The sequence below is a fragment of the Oncorhynchus kisutch genome, linkage group LG11, assembly GCF_002021735.2.
Source record: "Oncorhynchus kisutch isolate 150728-3 linkage group LG11, Okis_V2, whole genome shotgun sequence".
Lineage (NCBI taxonomy): Eukaryota > Metazoa > Chordata > Actinopteri > Salmoniformes > Salmonidae > Oncorhynchus > Oncorhynchus kisutch.
In genome coordinates this window covers 49,822,332-49,844,468 of record NC_034184.2, presented here as the reverse complement: position 1 = coordinate 49,844,468, position 22,137 = coordinate 49,822,332, and the positions used below count along the sequence as shown (strand labels likewise).

At 43.8% G+C, this 22,137-nt stretch overlaps 1 protein-coding gene across 5 annotated transcripts in view; it reads left to right on the top strand.

The window, feature by feature from the left end:
• Positions 1–22,137, top strand: part of LOC109876122 (serum response factor-like) — a 65,051-nt gene that overhangs the window by 11,957 nt on the left and 30,957 nt on the right. The gene's annotated exons all lie outside the window — the stretch shown is intronic.

Genomic DNA, 22,137 nt, shown 5'->3' with positions numbered 1-22,137 from the left:
AAATGCATCCACCTGACAGGTGTGGCATATGAAGAAGCTGATTCTGATGAAACAGAATGATCATTACACAGGTGAACCTTGTGCTGCGGACAATAAAAGGCCACTCTAAACACGATGCCACATATCTCTCAAGTTTTGAGGCAGCATGCAGTTGGCATGCTGACTGCAGGAATGTCCACCAGAGCTGTTGCCAGAAAATTTGATGTTCATTCTTTTACCATAAGCCACCTCCAATGTCCTTTTAGAGAATTTGTCAGTACGGCTAACCATGCCAGCCCAAGACCTCCACATCTGTCTTCTTCACCTGTGGGATAGTCTGATACCAGCCACCCGGACAGCTGTTGAAACTGGGTTTGCACAACCAAAGAATTTCTGCACAAACTGTCAGACACCATCTCAGGGAAGCTCCTCTGCGTGCTCGTCGTCCTCACCAGGGTCTTGATCTGACTTCAGTTTAGCATCGTAACTGACGTCAGTGGGCAAATGCTCACCTTCGATGGCCACTGGCATGTTGGAGAAGGGTGCGCTTCACAGATGAATCCTGGATTCAACTGTACCGGGCAGATGGCAGACCGTGTGTATGGCATCATGTTTTCTGATGTCAACGTTGTGAACAGAGTGCCCAGCGGGGGGGGGGGGTTGTTATGGTATGGTAACCTACGGACAACGAACGCAATTGCATTTTGGCGGTGGCAATTTGAATGCACAGAGAGACCATGGCGAGATCCTGAGGCCCATTGTCGTGCTTCATGTTTCAGCATAACAACGCCATGTCGCAAGGATCTGTACATAATTCCTGGTAGCTGAAATTGTCCCAGTTCTTCCATGGCCTGCATACTCACCAGACATGTCACCCTTTTTAGCATGTTTGGGATGCTCTGGAACGAAGTGTACGACAGCGTGTCCAGTTCCCGCCAATATCCAGCAACAATGAAGAGGATTGGGACAACATTCCACAGGCCACAATCAACAGTCTGATTAACTCTATATGAAGAAGATGTTGCGCTTGCATGAGGCAAATGGTGGTCACAAGATACTGACTGGATTTCTGATCCACGCCCCTACTTACATTTTTTTACATTTGTGACCAACTGATGCATATCGGTATTCCCAGTCATGTGAAATCCATAGATGAGGGCCTAAATGAATTTATTTCAGCTGACTAATTTCCTTATAAATCAGTCAAATCTTTTGCATTTATGTTTTTGTTCAGTGTTTATGAACAGAATGGCGTGAAATGGAATTGTTCAATTATATGTGATGTCTAAATCTGTTTTTTTTCTACGGCCTCTGCATGATGAATCAATGCTGACCAAACCGGACGTGCGCAAGTTGATTTTGTTCAGGACACAGGTTGAAATATCAAAACAAAATCTGAACCAATTATAATAATTTGTGGACAGGTCGAGAGCATTAAACATTTATGGCAATTTAGCTAGCTAGCTTGCTGTGGCTAGGTAATTTGTCCTGTTTAGCTAGCTTGCTGTGGCTAAGTAATTTGTCCTGGGATATAAACATTGGGTTGTTATTTTACCTGACATGCACAAGGTCCTCTACTCTGACAATTAATCCACAGATAAAACGAATACGTTCCTTGTCATCTCTCCTCCTTCCTACTGGCTTCTTTATCTTCTTTGGACTTTATATGGCGGTTGGCAACCAACTTCACGGTGCATTACTAGAACTGACGTCCACACTCCAGTCAGTTGATCTTTCAATCACCCACGTGGCTATATGCTTCTAAATAACAATGAGGGGATTTGAAAAGCAAGACTTGCAGGGTCACAAATAGAACCAAGGTTTATTTTAGCACTTGGCCACGCAGACGCTCACGAGCAGTGTGGGTGCAGTGTTTGAATAACACGTATGCTGACCACACGTGAGCGGTGTGGTCAGGGTGGGAACAGACCTATCTCAGTATGGAGCACACTTCACAATGCATGTAGACCTCATGGTAAAAAAATCTTGTCACATGCTACAGTAAAGACAGAATGTGCGTCTAATTGACCCATCTTCATCTGGCTTTCGGGGGTCACCTTGTTTAAAAAAAAATATATATATACGTTAATTGCAGCTCAAGTTTTAACTTCTTGCGTCGAGCAATCCCGTATCCGGGAGCGTAATCATAGCCTTACACTCATTACCATAACGCAACGTTAACTATTCATGAAAATTGCAAATGAAATGAAAGAAATATATTCACTCACAAGCTTAGCCTTTTGTTAACAACACTGTCATCTCAGATTTTCAAAATATGCTTTTCAACCATAGCTACACAAGCATTTGTGTAAGAGTATTGATAGCTAGCATAGCATTAAGCCTAGCATTCAGCAGGCAACATTTTCACAAAAACAAGAAAAGCATTCAAATAAAATCATTTACCTTTTTGAAGAACTTTGGATGTTTTCAATGAGGAGACTCTCAGTTAGATAGCAAAAATATTATTTGTATAGGAGAAATCGCTCCGTTTTGTTCATCACGTTTGGCTAAGAAATGAAAATTCAGTCATTACAACGCCAAACTTTTTTCCAAATTAACTCCATAATATCGACAGAAATATGGCAAACGTTGTTTAGAATCAATCCTCAAGGTGTTTTTCACATATCTGTTCGATGATAAATCATTCGTGGCAGTTGGGTTTCTCCTTGGAAGCAAATGGAAAAATACACGCAGCTTGAGATTACGCAATAATTGCGTCAGAGGACACCAAGCGAGCACCTGGTAGATGTAGTGTAAAATGGTCAATCTTCCAATGATATGCCTACAAATACGTCACAATGCTGCAGACACCTTGGGGAAACGACAGAAAGTGTAAGCTCATTACAGGCCCATTCACAGCCATATAAGGAGACATTGGAACACAACGCCTTCAAAATCTGGGGCACTTCCTGTTTGAAATTTCATCTTGGTTTCGCCTGTAGCATCAGTTCTGTGGCACTCACAGACAATATCTTTGCAGTTTTGGAAACGTCAGAGTGTTTTCTTTCGAAAGCTGTCAATTATATGCATAGTCGAGCATCTTTTCGTGACAAAATATCTTGTTTAAAACGGGAACGTTTTTTAAATCCAAAAATTAAAAGAGCGCCCCCTATATCCAAGAAGTTAACAGCCTATCACTATCGAATGTCGTTGCTTTAAATCAGTGTACGCACGAGTGCTCTCGCAGTCTTTCTCTCCAACTCCATTCAAATAGCATCTAAAATAGTGCATCCTTTTGTAGATATGTTGCCTTATTTAGATATCCTAGACTGCCTCTTTCCGGTAACATATTCAATGCAGTATTAGTCTTTTATATTTATCTAATTAATGATGGGTTATACATAATATGCTTTTAAGTTATAGCTTCTGTCTCTTGCGTAATACGCAAGCACCTTGGAGAAGCTCTTGGAGTCCCATGCAAGAAAAGCTAGACTAGAATAGCTTGCTGAACATTTATTTTTGTTTTAGCATTTCTTATGCCTCACTCCTCAAATATTGGTAAGTTCTATTTTGCTGAATGTTAAATACAGCAGCCAATAGAACTCACCGGTAGTTTGAAAGAAGTGCGAACGCGTGATGGCGGTAGGCTATAGCAGTTAACCCATACCCTTTCAATCTTCGTGAAGAGAAGTGAAAGCCTTCTGCATCTAATTCTAGTCCTATATTATTCAAGGATGTCATTAGAATGATTAAGATGAGGACAATGAAACTTATTTAATTTAACTGTTGAAAGGAATGAAGCAACAATCGAGAGCAAAAGGGGAGGTAGGCTAACATTAGGGGAAATATTATGAAGGCTATATATGAGACAGCCTACTAATTATACAAATAGGCCCTATTATATATCAAATTCGCTTGCCTATATTTGTAACTTTGTAGGCCTTATGTGCTGCAGGAGAATAACATGTTCTCTTCTGCTTTATCATGGTTTGAACAATGTGTGTAAATCCAGTCCATATAATACAGTACAGTAAGACGGTACACACTCAAAACGATTAGCCTACTGGACCTAGTTTAATTTATTTACCTAAGATCATAAATACTGTAGCTAGCTACATCTATGGGCTTTTATAATTTTCTGTCGTGCGTAATGTGCAATAGCCTATATCATATGTGACTGACTGCCTCGATTCAGTCTTGTGCAGCAAAAATTGAAATTGTATTTTTTACATTGGCTAAAAGTAGAGACTCCGAGCTAGGAAATTGTATGTCATACACTGCAGCGGAAGAACACTGGGACAGTAATTCTGCTTTGAAAGTTGATAAACTTGTATCCCCACTTTTGAGAAAATGGCCCTTGAATGTTTTGGAACTCTTCTTTGTCTATACCCATTCAGCATCGTTCACACCCTTTAAAGCCTTAGACCCACCCATCTCTTTTAGGATTCAGGTGAGACCATTTGAACAGAGTGATTTAGTTTAGTAAACAAACAAACAAAGATTGCAAGACTAAGAGTGGTGAAAGTAGTAGCCTACAATAAGGAAAATCTCCAGGTAAAAATACACAATTTAGTCCTTGACATATATCCTAATCAGACTTTGGTGCAGGTCACATCACCGTCTCTGGGAAACACTCCCGGAATGTCCATCCCATCCATTGTCTCAGCCAATCATGGCTAGTGGGAAGGTTTCTTACTTTTTCCGTGGCTAAACCAACTGGGCTCGTAATTTTAACAATTATATTTCTATTTACAGGATGGAATACAAGTTTGCTATGAAGGCACATGAACGTTCACATGTTCCAGAGGGCATTTCTGCCCAAAAATCCATTTTGATTTTAATAATTGTTTACGCTCACCTTTCCTGTGAAGTAGTGATGTGTGACAGTAGGTAATTTAAACAAATCACATATACGGTACCAGTCAATAGTTTGGACACACCTACTAATTCCAGGGTTTTTCTTTTCTTTTTACTGTTTTCTACATTGTAGAATAATAGTGAAGACAATTATGAAATAACACATAAGGAATAATTTAGTAACCAAAAAAGTGTTAAACAAATATATTTGAGATTCTTCAAAGTAGCCACCCTTTGCCTTGATGACAGCTTTGCACACTCTTGGTATTCTCTCAACCAGTTACATGAGGTAGTCACCTGGAATTGCATTTCAATTAACAGGTGTGCCTTGTGAAAAGTTAATTTGTGGAATTTCTTTCCTTAATGCATTTGAGCCAATCAGTTATGTTGTGACAAGGTAGGTGGTATACAGAAGATAGCCCTATTTGGTAAAATACCAATTCCATATTATGGCAAGAACAGTTCAAATAAGCAAAGAGAAACGACAGTCCATAATTTCTTTAAGATATGAAGGTCAGTCAATCCGGAACATTTCAAGAACTTTGAACATTTCTTCAAGTGCAGTCACAAAAACCATCAAGCGCTATGATGAAACTGTCTCTCATGAGGACATCCACAGGAAAGGAAGACTCAGAGTTACTTCTGCTGCAGAGGATAAGTTCATTCGTTTTAACTGCACCTTTGGGCCAAGAAACACGAGCAATGGACATTAGACCGGTGGAAATATGTCCTTTTGGTCTGAGTCCAAATTTGAGATTTTTGGTTTCAACAGCTGTGTTTTTGTGAGACGCGGAATAGGTGAATGGATGAGCTCCATATTTGTGTGGTTCCCACCGGGAAGCATGGAGGAGATGTGATGGTGTGTGGGTGCTTTGCTGGTGATACTGTCTGTAATTTATTTAGATTAAGGCACACTTAAACAGCATGGCTACCACAGCATTCTGCAGCCATATGCCATCCCATCTGGTTTGCACTTTGTGGGACTATAATTAGTTTTTCAACTGGACGATGACCCAAAACACACCTCCAGGCTATGTAAGGGCTATTTGACCAAGAAGGAGAGTGATGGAGTGCTGCATCAGATGACCTGGCCTCCACAATCACCCGACCTCAACTCAACTGAGATGGTTTGGGATGAGTTCGACCACAGAGTGATGGAAAAGCAGTCAACAAGTGCTCAGCATATGGGATAACTCCTTCAAGACTGTTGAAAATGATTCCTCATGAAGCTGGTTGAGAGAATGCCAAGAGTGTGTAAAGCTGTCATCAAGGCAAAGGGTGGCTACTTTGAAGACTCTCAAATATAAAATGTATTTTGATTTGTTTAACGCTTGTTTGATTACATATGTGTTATTTCATAGTTTTGATGTATTCACCATTATTCTACAATGTAGAAAATAATCTAAATATAGAAAAACCCTTGGTGTGTTCAAACTTTTGACTGGTACTGTATGTATTGCATAATGGCACAATGTTGGGGTTTGTGTTCATTTAAATGTCATTATTATAATAAATAATTAGAATGCCACTCTTTGCATTGTTTGATCTTTGTAAAAAGGTTGAATTCTGACTGATGAGCAAGTCCCTACTTTGCTTGTGCTTGTTTCGTTTTGGCATCCTCCACTGTTGTCGTGGAAACTGAGGTTTCTGTATATTGTACAGTAGGCAGCAGCATGACTGATTGTTCTGTGCACTCTGGTTTTGACAAAGTATGACAGAATTCATCAGTTTGGTTTCAGATCTGAGGGTGCAGGCCAGGGCAGTGTAAAATGGTTGAAATTAATGGATTTCTAGATCTGAAATCTGCCTCTGGTTCAGAAAAGGATCTGCAGGCTCATTCAAAGGCATGTCAAGCCTGCACACCCTCTAGCAAGTCTATTTCTCCAAGACCAGGATTTTACTACTGCTCAAAATTATCATGCCCCTGAGCTTTAATGTATAGATAGATCTGAATGACTGTTCATCACCACAGTGCTAATTTGTGTGACTGCTTCAATGGAGCCACATGCCCCAAAGCTTTACATGTAAATCAAATTTGATTAGTCACATGCGCCGAATACAACCGCTGTAGACCTTACAGTGAAATGCTTACTTATGAACCCCTAACAACAATGCAGTTAAAAAAGAATAAGAAATAAAAGTAACAAGTAATTAAAGAGCAGCAGTAAAATAGCGAGACAATATACAGGGGGGCACCGGTTAGTTGAGGTAATATGCACATGTAGGTAGAGTTATAAAAGTGGCTATGCATAGATGATAACAACAGAGTAGCAGCAGTGTAAAAGGGGTGGGGGGTGAAATGCAAATAGTCTGTGTAGCCCTTCATTAGATGTTCAAGAGTCTTATGGCTTGGGGTAGAAGCTGTTTCGAAGCCTCTTGGACCTAGACATGGTGCTCCGGCACCGCTTGCCGTGCGGTAGTAGAGAGACCAGGCTATGACTAGGGTGGCTGGAGACTTTGACCATTTTTAGGTCCTTCCTCTGACACCGCCAGGTATAGAGGTCCTGGATGGCAGGGAGCTTTGCCCCAGTGATGTAGTGGGCCGTACGCACTACCCTCTGAAGTGCCTTGCGGTCGGAGGCCAAGCAGTTGCCATACCAGACAGTGATGCAACCTATCAGGATGCTCTCGATGGTGCAGCTGTAGAACCTTTTTGAGGATCTGATGACCCATGACAAATCTTTTGAATCTCATGAGGGGGAATAGGTTTTGTTGTGCCCTCTTCATGAGCTGACAAGGTACAAATCTGTTGTTCTGCCCCTGAACAGGCAGTTAACTCACTGTTCCTAGGCCATCATTGAAAATAAGAATTTGTTCTTAACTGACTTGCCTAGTTAAATAAAGGTAATACTGTCTTGGTGTGCTTGGACCATGTTTGTATGTTGGTGATGTGGACACCAAGAAACTTGAAACTTTCAACCCCGTCGATGAGAATGGGGGTGTGCTCGGTTCTCTTTTTCCTGTAGTCCACAATGATCTTCTTTGTCTTGATCACGTTGAGGGAGAGGTTGTTGTCCTGGCACCACACGGCCAGGTCTCTGTGGCTGTCTTGTCGGTGATCAGGCCTACCACTGTTGTGTCATTGGCAAACGTAATGATGGTGTTGGAGTCGTGCCTGGCCGTGCAGTCATGAGTGAACAGGGAGTACAGCAGGGTACTGAGCATGCACCCCTGAGGGGCCCCTGTGTTGAGTATCAGCGTGGCGGGTGTGTTGTCAGGAAGTCCAAGATCCAGTTGCAGAGGGAGGTGTTTGCTCCCAGGGTCCTTAGCGTGTTGATCAACTCTGAGGGCACTATGGTGTTGAACACTGAGCTGTAGTCAATGAACAGCATTCTCACGTAAGTGTTGCTTTTGTCCAGGTGTGGAGTACAATAGTGATGGCATCATCTGTGGATCTGTTAGGGCGGTATGCAAATTGGAGTGGGTCTAGGGTTTCTAGGATAATTGTGTTGTGAGCCATGACCAGCCTTTCCAAGCACTTCATGGCTACAGACATGAGTGCTACGGATTGGTAGTCATTTAGGCAGGTTACCTTAGTGTTCTTGGGCACAGGGACTATGGTGGTCTGCTTAAAACATGATGGTATTACAGACTTGGACAGGAAGAGGTTGAAAATATCAGTGAAGACACTTTCCAGTTGGTCAGCGCATGCTCACAGTACACATCCAGGTAATCCGTCTGGCCCTGCGGCCTTGTGAATGCTGACCTGTTTAAAGGTAGTAGTCTTCCGGATCAGCTGGTGCTCTCATGCATGTTTCAGTGTCATTTGCCTCGAAGCGAGCATAGAAGTAGTTTAGCTCGTCTGGTAGGTTTGTGTCTCTGGGCAGCTCTCAGCTGTGCTTCCCTTTTTGTAGTCTGTACTGGTTTGCAAGCCCCGTCGCATTCGACGAGCGTCAGAGCCTGTGTAGTATGATTCGATCTTAGTCCTGTATTGACACTTTGTCTGTTTGATGGTTCGTCTGAGGGCATAGTGGGATTTCTTCTAAGCTTCCGGGTTAAAGTCCTGCTCCTTGAAAGAGGCAACTCTAGCCTTTAGCTCAGTGCGGTGTTGCCTGTAACCCCATCCAGAAGCCATGGATATGTACATACGGTAACTGTGGGGACGACGTCATCGATGCACTTATTGATGAAGCCAATGATGGATGTGGTGTACTCCTCAATGCAATCCCGGAATATATTCCAGTCTGTGCTAGCAAAACAGTCCTGTAGCTTAGCATCTGCTTCATCTGACCACTTTTTTTTATTATGTAAGGCCAGAAATAGAGCATACAGTGCCTTCAGAAAGCATTCACAACCCTTGACTTTCTCCACAATTTGTTGTTACAGCCTGAATAAAAAAAGGAAATTCTGTGCCACTGGCCAACAGATAATACCCCATAATGTCAAAGAGAATTATGTTTTTAGAAATGTCTACAAATTAATAAAAAATGAAGACCTGAAATGTCTTGAGTCAAGTATTCAACCCCTTTATGGCAAGCCTAAATGTTTTTTAAAAAATGTGTAATTCCGCTAGCGGAACCCCTCGACAACATTTCGCGGAAAAGGCAGCGTGCGAAATTCAAAAATATTTTTTTTACATGTATAACTCTCACACATTTAACAAGTCCAATACAGCAAATGAAAGAAACTTCTTGTTGATCTACCCATCGATAAAAAAAAAAAAAATGCTTTACAGCAAAGCACAACATATGATTATGTTAGATCACTGCCAAGTAAAAAAAAACACACAGCCATTTTTCCAGCCAAAGATAGGAGTCACAAAAAGCAGAAATATAGAAGATCAAAGGTTAGTGATTAATTTTATCATCAGATGCCACTCATAGGACATCATGGTACACAATACATGTATGTTTTGTTCAATAATGTGCATATGTATATCCAAAATCTCAGTTTACATTGGCTCGTTACGTGCAGTAATGTTTTGATTCCAAAACATCCGGTGATTTTGCAGAAATACTCATAATAAACATTGATAAAAGATACAAGTGTTATTCACAGAATTAAAGATAGACTTCTCCTTAACCCTTCTGGGCCAAAAGCCAGGGAAAATGCTGAGCGCCAAATTCAAATAAATTACTATAAAAATCTAACTTTCATTAAATCCCACATGCAAGATAGCAAATTAAAGCTACACTTGTTGTGAATCCAGCCAACATGTCAGATTTCAAAAAGGCTTTTTGGTGAAAGCAAACAATGCTATTATCTGCAGGCGCGACACAAAACGCAGAAATAAAAATATAATTCATGCCTTACCTTTGACGAGCTTCTTTTGGTGGCACTTTGACAAAGTCAATAATACTGGCAGCACAATATTGCTTAGAATCAAGGGCAATGGTGACATCATTGAGGACCCTTAAGGTTGCAGTGACACATCCATAACCTGAGAGGAAACCAGATTGCATACCCCAGAGAATACTATAGACATTAAGAAAGCCAGTCAGTTGATTATTGACACTTTTGATAAACAGGGTGAAATAGAAATAGGCCTATAACAGAGCTCAGCCATGTGCTTCTTGTCAGTAACAACCACATCATCAACATTAAGGGACATGGGCAGCTGTGAAGAGGAGGGTTTATTCTCCAGTTTTCCAGAACTTCTTGGGGTTAGATGCACAGAGGGAGAACTGCTCCTTAAAGTAACTAACTTTGGCCTTCCGGATAGCATGAGTGCACTTATTTCTCATTTGCCTGAAGGATAGCCAGTCAGTCTGAGTATGCGTGTGCCGAGCCTTTCGCCAAATGCAATTCTTGAGGTGGAGTAAAACTATGCAACATCACGGTCGAATCAGGGGCTGAACCTATTTTTTTACATTTTCTTTATGGGGGCATTAACAATACCACTGGAAATATCAAAAAAGAAGGGCCAAGTGTCTTCGACAGAGGGTATCAAGCTGATTCATACCATTTTACAGAGGCCAGTTCATGAACGAAGGCTTGCTCATTAAAGTTTTTTAGCAAATGTCCTATGACAAATCAGGACCGTTTTTTTTCACTGAGCAGCCATTACGAATACAGGCTGTAAAACAGTGATCACTATGGCCATTACAGAAAACACCAGACTGATACCTTATCAGGATTATTTGTGAGGATAACATCGAGGAGAGTAGCCTTGCCTGGGTGTTTGAAGTCACACTTTGTGGGATTGGTAATAATCTTATAAAGATTCAGGGAGTCCCATTGCTTTAGGACTTGGTCAGGTGGTTTAAGTGTCACAGTTTAGGTCACGAAGCAGGACAAATTCAGGCTGGTGCTGATGGAGGACGATAGCACCCAGCAACAGTCAACAAAGAGATATTTGAAAGTTGAATTGTTAAAACCAGCAAATACATTTTTTGGGGGGACAGACTTGGTGGTATTCAAAGCACTCTTTCTTAACCACGTCTCCGTAATGACCAACACATCTGGATTGGAGCTGTGAACCCACACTTTCAATTGATCCATTTTAGGTAATAAGCTTCTAGTGTTAACGTGCAGAAAACCCAGGCTTTTACGAGAGCAGAAATCAGTGAAGCAGATATCAAAGCACAAGTCAGAATTGGGGCTAGCAACAGTAGATGGGCCAGGGTGTACATGTACATTTCCAGATATCATCAATAGTAATAGAATCAAGGCAGGACAGGAGTAAACAGTTGCCAGTCAGCGTTAGTCCTGTGGGTGAAAACAGCTTGTTGATATTAGAGGTCGAAGGAGAATGGCAATCTAACGGGCGGGCCACAAACGGACAAATAATGGCTCAGTACAACAGTGGTGTGCTGAATTGCAATACTAGTCGACCTTTGTCACAGATGGGCTATTGCAGCAGACGACCACACCGGGTTCCACTACTGTCAGCTAAAAACAAAAGTGGCGCCAGTGGGCACACGATCACCAACACTCGTCAATTGAGAAGTGGAAAAACATATCAAGTGGGTAAAACGGTATGTAAACATTTATTATAGTGACCAGTGTACATAGGGCAGCAGTCTTTAAGGTGCAGGGTAGAGTACAGGGTGGTAGATGGCTAGTAACAGTGACTAAGGTTCAGGCCAGGGTACTAGATGTCGTTATGGGTCTGGGTGGAACTGATATACCCAAGACTCGACCTGGGCTCAATTGGGTTTGGCTCTGAAATTCTAACTTTGGTCTCGGGTCTATGTAACTACAGCTGATAGACCCGACCACGGCTCCACGGCTCTGCTAATAAGGTGAATTTATTGACGTATAGAAGGCCTAGCCAACATCTATAAAGAATGATTCATTAACCAGAAAAGCAACTTAGCTGATAAACATATTTTTTTGTCACCCGTGCCCATTCTGGTCTAGACCCGGACCTGTTAGACCTGACCAGTACCTTTATGTTGAGTGTTCCTCGGGTCCATTCAGGTCTGATTATTCTCTGGTCTGTCCAGGTCCCCATTTTTGTTATTTTATTTAAAAAAATTGGGGGTCCATTCGGGTCAGTTCTGATTTGTCCTCGGGTCTAACTTTTTGGACCCGTGAAGACCCCTGCAAGGTACTGGGTGTAGGCCTGCTAGTGGTGACTATTTAACAGTCTTATGGCTTGGAGATTGAAAAACAGCTTCTGTCTCGGTTCCAGCTTTGATGCACCTGTACTGTCTACTTCTAGATGGTAGTGGGGTGAACAGGCCATTGCTCAGGTGGCTGAGGTCCTTGACAATCTTCTTGGCCTTCCTGTGACACTGTGTGCTGTAGATGTCCTGGAGGGCAGGTAGTGTGCCCCCGGAGATGTGTTGGGCTGACCGCACCAGCTTCTGGAGAGCCCTGCGGTTCTGGACGGTGCAATTGTCGTACCAGGCGGTGATACAGTCCGACAGGATGCTCTCAATGATGCATCTGTAGAAGTCTGAGAGTGTCTTAGGGGCCAAGCAGAATTTCTTCAGCCTCCTGCCTCCTTATTCAACATGCTGTCTATGTGAGTGGACCATTTCAGGTCCTCAGTGATGTGCACGCCAAGAAACTTGAAGCTTTTCACCCTCTCCACTGCTGCCCCGTCGATGTGGATGGGGGAGTGCTCTCTCTGCTGTCTCCTGAAGTCCATGATCAGCTCCTTAATTTTATTTGACATTGAGGGAGAAGTTATTTTCCTGGCACCACTATGCCAAGGACCTCCCGTCCTCCCTGTAGGCTGTCTCGTTAGCCAATTTGATGATTGAGTTGGAGAGGTGCTTGGCCACGCAGTCATGGGTATCAGAAGTAAAATTACAGGCAAACTGGCATGCTACTGTGCCTTTCTAGATCTTAAACTGTCGAGTAGATCCACGACTGATCCAAATGGAATGAAACACTCAAATCACTGGGCTTTTGCACCGTTATTCAAATGACATTTTCACTGCAGGTTAGTAGAATTTTGTACCCCCTTATAAACAATAATGCAATTATTCATTGCATTGTGGTGTGGTAGACTAGTCTAGGCAGGATAATTGTATTGTCCCTCAAGATCAATAGGGAAGCTTGTTTGTAAACAAAGTAAAAAAATAAACAAACACTATACAAAACATTGTTAAAACTAGAATTTTGATATCATGTATGGTCAGTCTGTCCATCCAAATCTCTGTTTCTGAATTTAATTGGTTACATTTCGCCAGCTCCATCAGGCTTTTTACTGAAACAACAGGGGCGAGGAGGCTGCTTTATTGTTTCAACTGTTGATTGCCTCTCTATACATTTGATGTTTTATCACTTAATTTCATGTTATTTTTCTGAAAATAACACTTACTAAGCTATTTTAAACATGACTATGGATTCATTATATCTACATTGGCAGCCATTCTGAATTCCGCTTCCTGCCTAAAGTTTACAATGAACACCGCTTCTGGGATGTTTTCATATCACAATCGCCATTGCACTACACGCTGCCCTATCCCACCTTGACAAGAGTAATACATATGTGAGAATGTTGTTAATCGACTACCACTCAGCCTTTTTTATTTATTTTAGATTTTTTTATTTCACCTTTATTTAACCAGGTAGGCTAGTTGAGAACAAGTTCTCATTTGCAACTGCGACCTGGCCAAGATAAAGCATAGCAGTGTGAACAGACAACACAGAGTTACACATGGAGTAAACAATTAACAAGTCAATAACACAGTAGAAAAAAAGGGGAGTCTATATACATTGTGTGCAAAAGGCATGAGGAGGTAGGCGAATAATTACAATTTTGCAGATTAACACTGGAGTGATAAATGATCAGATGGTCATGTACAGGTAGAGATATTGGTGTGCAAAAGAGCAGAAAAGTAAATAAATAAAAACAGTATGGGGATGAGGTAGGTAAAAATGGGTGGGCTGTTTACCGATAGACTATGTACAGCTGCAGCGATCGGTTAGCTGCTCAGATAGCAGATGTTTGAAGTTGGTGAGGGAGATAAGTCTCCAACTTCAGCGATTTTTGCAATTCGTTCCAGTCACAGGCAGCAGAGAACTGGAACGAAAGGCGGCCAAATGAGGTGTTGGCTTTAGGGATGATCAGTGAGATACACCTGCTGGAGCGCGTGCTACGGATGGGTGTTGCCATCGTGACCAGTGAACTGAGATAAGGCGGAGCTTTACCTAGCATGGACTTGTAGATGACCTGGAGCCAGTGGGTCTGGCGACGAATATGTAGCGAGGGCCAGCCGACTAGAGCATACAAGTCGCAGTGGTGGGTGGTATAAGGTGCTTTAGTGACAAAACGGATGGCACTGTGATAAACTGCATCCAGTTTGCTGAGTAGAGTGTTGGAAGCAATTTTGTAGATGACATCGCCGAAGTCGAGGATCGGTAGGATAGTCAGTTTTACTAGGGTAAGTTTGGCGGCGTGTTGCGGAATAGAAAGCCGACTCTTGATTTGATTTTCGATTGGAGATGTTTGATATGAGTCTGGAAGGAGAGTTTTCGGAACCATCCAGGGTGGTGATGCTGGTCAGGCGTGCGGGTGCAGGCAGCGAACGGTTGAAAAGCATGCATTTGGTTTTTACTAGCGTTTAAGAGCAGTTGGAGGCCACGGAAGGAGTGTGGTATGGCATTGAAGCTCGTTTGGAGGTTAGATAGCACAGTGTCCAAGGACGGGCCGGACGTATATAGAATGGTGTCGTCTGCGTAGAGGTGGATCAGGGAATCGCCCGCAGCAAGAGCAACATCATTGATATATACAGAGAAAAGAGTCGGCCCGAGGATTGAACCCTGTGGCACCCCCATAGACTGCCAGAGGACCGGACAGCATGCCCTCTGATTTGACACACTGAACTCTGTCTGCAAAGTAATTGGTGAACCAGGCAAGGCAGTCATCCGAAAAACCGAGGCTACTGAGTCTGCCGATAAGAATATGGTGATTGACAGAGTCGAAAGCCTTGGCCAGGTCGATGAAGACGGCTGCACAGTACTGTCTTTTATCAATGGCGGTTATGATATTGTTTAGTACCTTGAGCGTGGCTGAGGTGCACCCGTGACCGGCTCGGAAACCAGATTGCACAGCGGAGAAGGTATGGTGGGATTCGAGATGGTCAGTGACCTGTTTGTTGACTTGGCTTTCGAAGACCTTAGATAGGCAGGGCAGGATGGATATAGGTCTGTAACAGTTTGGGTCCAGGGTGCCTCCCCCTTTGAAGAGGGGGATGACTGCGGCAGCTTTCCAATCCTTGGGGATCTCAGATGATATGAAAGAGAGGTTGAACAGGCTGGTAATAGGGGTTGCGACAATGGCGGCGGATAGTTTCAGAAATAGAGGGTCCAGATTGTCAAGCCCAGCTGATTTGTACGGGTCCAGGTTTTGCAGCTCTTTCAGAACATCTGCTATCTGTATTTGGGTAAAGGAGAACCTGGAGAGGCTTGAGCGAGTAGCTGCGGGGGGGCCGGAGCTGTTGGCTGAGGTTGGAGTAGCCAGGCGGAAGGCATGGCCAGCCGTTGAGAAATGCTTGTTGAAGTTTTCGATAATCATGGAATTGACGGTGGTGACCGTGTTACCTAGCCTCAGTGCAGTGGGCAGCTGAGAGGAGGTGCTCTTGTTCTCCATGGACTTCAGTGTCCCAGAACTTTTTGGAGTTGGAGCTACAGGATGCAAACTTCTGCATGAAGAAGCTGGCCTTTGCTTTCCTGACTGACTGCGTGTATTGGTTCCTGACTTCCCTGAACAGTTGCATATCGCGGGGACTATTCGATGCTATTGCAGTCCGCCACAGGATGTTTTTGTGCTGGTCGAGGGCAGTCAGGTCTGGAGTGAACCAAGAGCTATATCGGTTCTTAGTTCTGCATTTTTTGAACGGAGCATGCTTATCTAAAATGGTGAGGAAGTTACTTTTAAAGAATGACCAGGCATCCTCAACTGACGGGATGAGGTCAATGTCCTCCCAGGATACCCGGGCCAGGTCAATTAGAAAGGCCTGCTCACAGAAGTGTTTTAGGGAGCGTTTGACAGTGATGAGGGGTGGTCGTTTGACTGCGACTCCGTAGCAAATACAGGCAATGAGGCAGTGATCGCTGAGATCGTGGTTGAAGACAGCGGAGGTGTATTTGGAGGGCCAGTTGGTCAGGATGACGTCTATGAGGGTGCCCTTGTTTACAGATTTAGAGTTGTACCTGGTGGGTTCCTTGATGATTTGTGTGAGATTGAGGGCATCTAGCTTAGATTGTAGGACTGCCGGGGTGTTAAGCATATCCCAGTTTAGGTCACCTAACAGAACAAACTCTGAAGCTAGATGGGGGGCGATCAATTCACAAATGGTGTCCAGGGCACAGCTGGGAGCTGAGGGGGGTCGGTAGCAGGCGGCAACAGTGAGAGACTTATTTCTGGAGAGAGTAATTTTCAAAATTAGTAGTTCGAACTGTTTGGGTATAGACCTGGAAAGTATGACATTACTTTGCAGGCTATCTCTGCAGTAGACTGCAACTCCTCCCCCTTTGGCAGTTCTATCTTGACGGAAAATGGTATAGTTGGGTATGGAAATCTCAGAATTTTTGGTGGCCTTCCTGAGCCAGGATTCAGACACGGCAAGGACATCAGGATTAGCAGAGTGTGCTAAAGCAGTGAGTAAAACAAACTTAGGGAGGAGGCTTCTGATGTTGACATGCATGAAACCTAGGCTTTTTCAATCACAGAAGTCAACAAATGAGGGTGCCTGGGGACATGCAGGGCCTGGGTTTACCTCCACATCACCCGCGGAACAGAGGAGGAGTAGAATGAGGTTGCGGCTAAAGGCTATCAAAACTCGTCGCCTAGAGCGTTGGGGACAGAGAATAAAAGGAGCAGATTTCTGGGCATGATAGAATATATTCAGGGCATAATGCGCAGACTGGGGTATGGTGGGGTGCGGGTACAGCGGAGGTAAGCCCAGGCACTGGCTGATTATGAGAGAGGTTGTATCACTGGACATGCTGGTTGTAATGGGTGAGGTCACCGCATGTGTGGGAGGTGGGACAAAGGAGGTATCAGGGGTATGAAGAGTGGAACTAGGGGCTCCATTGTAAACTAAAACAATGATAACTAACCTGAACAACAGTATACAAGGCATATTGACATTTGAGAGAGACATACAGCGAGGCATACAGTAACCACAGGTGTTGAATTGGGAGAGCTGGCCTTCAACACCATAGTGCCCTCCAAGCTCATCACTAAGCTCAGAGCCCTGGGTCTGAACCTCGACCCCAGGTGGTGAAGGTTGGCAACACAACTGCTCCACCACGCTTATCCTCAAAACGGAGGCCGCTAAGGGGTATGTGCTTAGTCCCCTTCTGTACTGACTGTTCACCAATGCTTCGTGGCCGCACAAGATTCCAACACCATCATTAAGTTTGCTGACAACACAACAGTGGTAGGCCCGATTACCAACAACAACGAGACAGCCTACAGGGAGGAGGTGTAACCTCAATGTCAATAAAACGAAGGAACTGAGGAGGCTGCAGTGAGCATGCCCGACGGGCCGCAGTGGAGAGTCAAAAGCTTCAAGTTTCTCACTGAGGACCTGAAATGCTCCCTCTACATCGGCACCGTGGTGAAGTCGCAACAGCGCCTCTTCAACCTCAAGAGGATGAAGAAATTCGGCTGGGCTCCTAGGACCCTCCAAAACGTCTACAGATGCACCATCGAGAACATTCTGTCGGGCTAAAGGGCTCTCCAGAGGGTGGTTAGGTCAGCCCAACACATCACCGGGGGCACACTGCCTACCCTAAGGTCATCTACAGCACCCGGTGATACAGGAAGGCCAAAAAGATAATCAAGGACCTCAGCCACCCGAGTCCCGGCTTGTCACACCCTGCTACCAGACTGAGACCGTACAGGTGCATCAAAGCTGGGCCCATCAGACTGTTGAACAGTCATCACTAGCCGGCCTCTACCCGGTTCCCTGCCCTGCATGTTAGACACTGTCACTAGCCGGCTACTGCCCGGTACTCTACCATGTATTTTTGTCTACTGCCCTATGTATATATAGTCATTGAACACTGATCACTTATTAATTATTGTTGTTCTGAAATTGTTTCTGTAGTTGGAAACAGATAAGAGTAGCATTTGTGAAATATTGTTTTGTTGATTTATTTACTCTGAGAAATAAAGGTAATTGATTACAGTTTATATGTACATACTGCATTCTCAACATAGCTCATCCTATATAACCACTGCCATAGATACCTTTTCTTACTTGTATATTGTCCATACTGTCTATACACACCACGTATTAGTATTCCAGACTCTGACATTGCTTGTTCTGATATTGCTCATTCTGATACTTGTTAATTTCTTGTTTTTGACTCTTTTTTGGGGGGGGGGGGGGATTATTTGTGTGTTAGTATTTGTACTGCTTTTTTTGTATTGTACTGTTAGACACTTACTGCACTGCTGGAGCTAGGAACACTAGCATTTCGCTGCACCTGCTTTAACATCTGCTAGTCTGTGTACGTGACAAACCTCGATTTGATATGTCTCTAAATGTCATGATTTTATCTGTTGCATCATACTTGCATACATTTTCTTCTGCTCAAATAACAGCTATTATGGCAACCATTTGGTATTTTTGCAATAACACGTTTCCTGGTGAAGTTTGAAATGGGCACCCCTTCTGGGATGTTTTCATATCGCCTGAAGAATGTTTGTACCAAATTTCATGCTTTAGTCCACCACGTAATGTTTTTTTTTGCTCAGGCCCTGGACTATAAAGCAAACAAGCTAGAATGAAAGAGGGTACAAATAGGAATGAACAAACTCCCATTTTCAACACTATGTAGTTATCAAGCCGTGCACTTGGGTATTGGCCAAGCCACCCTGACACACACACACACACACACACACACATATATAGCCCTGGTATGGCTGAGACAAGCTGATCACACAGTTCTTGGTACAGCAAGACAACCTCTCATTGAATTATGGGATAAAATCAATTGGAAGTGTTACTGAGCGCTGCATACTCTATGCACTCCATTTCTAAGAATATTTCCGCAGGGCCCACTGAAGCTGAATAATTAAATGGTGAAGTGAGTCCAACCAACCACAGGTCTCACCTTCGCTGCTTTACAGAGCATGCATATATTTCCAGAAGCTGGCTGTCTTTGATTCGTTCATTAGACACATCAGCTCTAGAAGTGAAGCATGCACCGCTGGCCTAGCAAGTATGACAGACCCACAGAAAGAGTGTTGGAAGTTGCTCATACATTCATTGACCCTCTATTTATTTTCCCCTTTTTCCCTCCAATTTTGATCTTGTCTCATCCCTGCAACTCCCCAATGGGATCCGGAGGCGAAGGTCGAGTCATGCATCCTCTGAAACATGACCCACCAAACCAAACTTCTTAACACCTGCCTGCTTAACCCGGAAGCCAGCCACACCAATGTGTCTGAGGAAAAACTGTTCACCTGGTGACCAAAGTCAGCCTGCAGGCGCCCGGCCCGCCAGAAGGAGTCGCTAGAGCGTGATGAGCCAAGTAAAGACCCCCCCCAACCAAACCCGGATTATGCTGGGCCAATTGTGCCTTATGGGAGTCCCGAACACATCCAGTTGTGATACAGCCCAGAATAGAACCCGGGTCTGTAGTGACGCGATGCAGTGCCTTAGACCGCTGCGCCACTCGGGAGGCCCTTCTACCTTTTATTTCATGTGGAGTTACATTTCACTCCTGCCAAACGATGATTATCTAATATTCTGAGTAGCTTCAGCATTGTCCAATTGCTACATTAAATGAATGCAGTACATCATATCTGAAAATGAGATGACAGGCTAACAATGAACAAAGTAACATGTTGCCACACTTCCAAACCTTGTGATGTCTGAAAGTCCCTTGAAAGCTAGGAACCGGTAAGTTCCTTGAGAGAATGTAACTTAAAGTAACTGTATTGATACTTTTGATGCGAGTACTGTTTGACAGAAATTTCTCATGTAGTAACGGCACTGTAGTTTAACAGTATAGATCCTATGCATAGATCCTATAGATCCTATTTGATAAAGGTAAAGAAGCGATTGTTGGTTGTGTGAATGACAGCCATCCTCTAGTCCTCCTTCCTACTCTGCATTTCTGCCAGAATGATACCCTGTGGCTAGCAATGAAATCATTCATCAGCCAACAGAAATTGTATTCATTAAGGTGATGGTAATGGTAGTCTGCCTACTCTACATCTCTTTCCTTTTCTCCCTTTCTCTCTGAAAAACGTGCCACCAGAAGCATCCTACACTTTGCTGATCACTCAAGTAAATCAAAAGGCTCTCTTAGGGAGTGCACAAGGTTCGCTCCAAGTGCAACAATAAGTCTGTGTGAGAATAGCTCATGGTGTGGGTTGCATATCTGATGCAAGACCTGTGCTGTATTCGTGGAACACTACACAACTGGCTTTGTGGTTAGTGTCCACCCTGAGTTTGGATGGTTGGGAGTTCGATCTCTGACCGAGTCATACCAAAGACCAAAAATGGGGCCTGATGCGTCCCTGATTGGCACTCCATATTAAGGAGACAGATTGGGGGAAAGGGCCTGTGACAGACTAGTGTCCTGTCCAGGGAGTGTACTTGCACATTAAGATGCCTCACGCCACAGAAACAGGAGATAGGCCCCTGCTCCTATGAGCTGTTCCGGCTCGCTCGTGCAAGGTTAGTTACTTATACCACTGGTGTGTGTGTGTGTGTGTGTGTGTGTGTGAGATGTCTGGCGTAATGTATGACAAGGCGGGACAGCTCATGTTCTAATGTTTCACAGCTTGTGAGAGGAGTCATTGCTCATGTGCTCTATTTAAGATCTACAGTGCCTTTGAAAAAATATTCAGACCCCTTGGCTTTTTCCACATTTTGTTACGTTACAGCCTAAACATTTTCCTCATCAATCTATACACAATACCTCATAATTACAAAGCAAAAACAGGTTTGCTAAATTATAAAAAATAAGAAACTGAAATATCAGGTTTACATAAGTATTCAGACCCTTTACTCAGTACTTCTTCGAAGCAGCTTTTGGCAGCGATTGCAGCATAGTCTTCTTGGGACGCAACAAGCTTGGCACACCTGTATTTGGGGAGTTTCTCCCATTCTTCTCTTTCGAGCTCTGTCAGGTTGGATGGGGAGCATTATCAGGTCTATTTTCAGGTCTCTCCAGAGATGTTCAAGTCCGGGCTCTGGCTGGGCCACTCAAGGACATTCAGAGACGTGTCCCGAAGCCACTCCTGCATTGTCTTGGCTGTGTGCTTAGGGTTGTTGTCCTGTTGGAAGGTGAAACTTCAACCCAGTCTGATGTCCTGAACACTCAGAGCAGGTTTTCATCAACAATCTCTCTGTACTTTGCTCCATTCATCTTTGCCTCGATCCTGATTAGTCTCCCAGTCCCTGCCGCTGAAAAACATCCCCACAGCTTGATGCTGCCACCACCATGCTTCACCGTAGGGATGGTGCCAGGTTTCCTCCAGAGGTGACACTTGGTATTCAGGCCAAAGAGTTCAATCTTGTTTTCATCAGACCAGAGAATCTTGTTTCTCATGGTCTGAGTCCTTTAGGTGCCCTTTGGCAAACTCCATTGTGGGTTGTCATGCGCCTTTTTACTGAGGATTGGCTTCCGTCTGGCCACTCTACCATAAAGGCTGGATTGGTAGACTGCTGCAGAGATGGTTGTCCTTCTGGAAGGTTCTCCCATCTCCACAGAGGAACTTTGGAGCTCTGTCAGAGTGACCATCGGGTTATTGGTCATCTCCCAGACCAAGGCCCTTCTCATTCTAATTGCTCAGTTTGGCCGTGAGGCCAGCTCTAGGAAGAGTCTTGCTGGTTCCAAACTATTTCCATTTAAGAATTATGGAGGCCACTGTGTTCTTGGGGACCTTCTTCAATGCTGCAGATATTTTTTGGTACCCTTCCCCAGATCTGTGCCTCGACACAATCCTGTCTCTGAGCTCTATGGACGATTTCTTTGACCTCATGGCTAGTT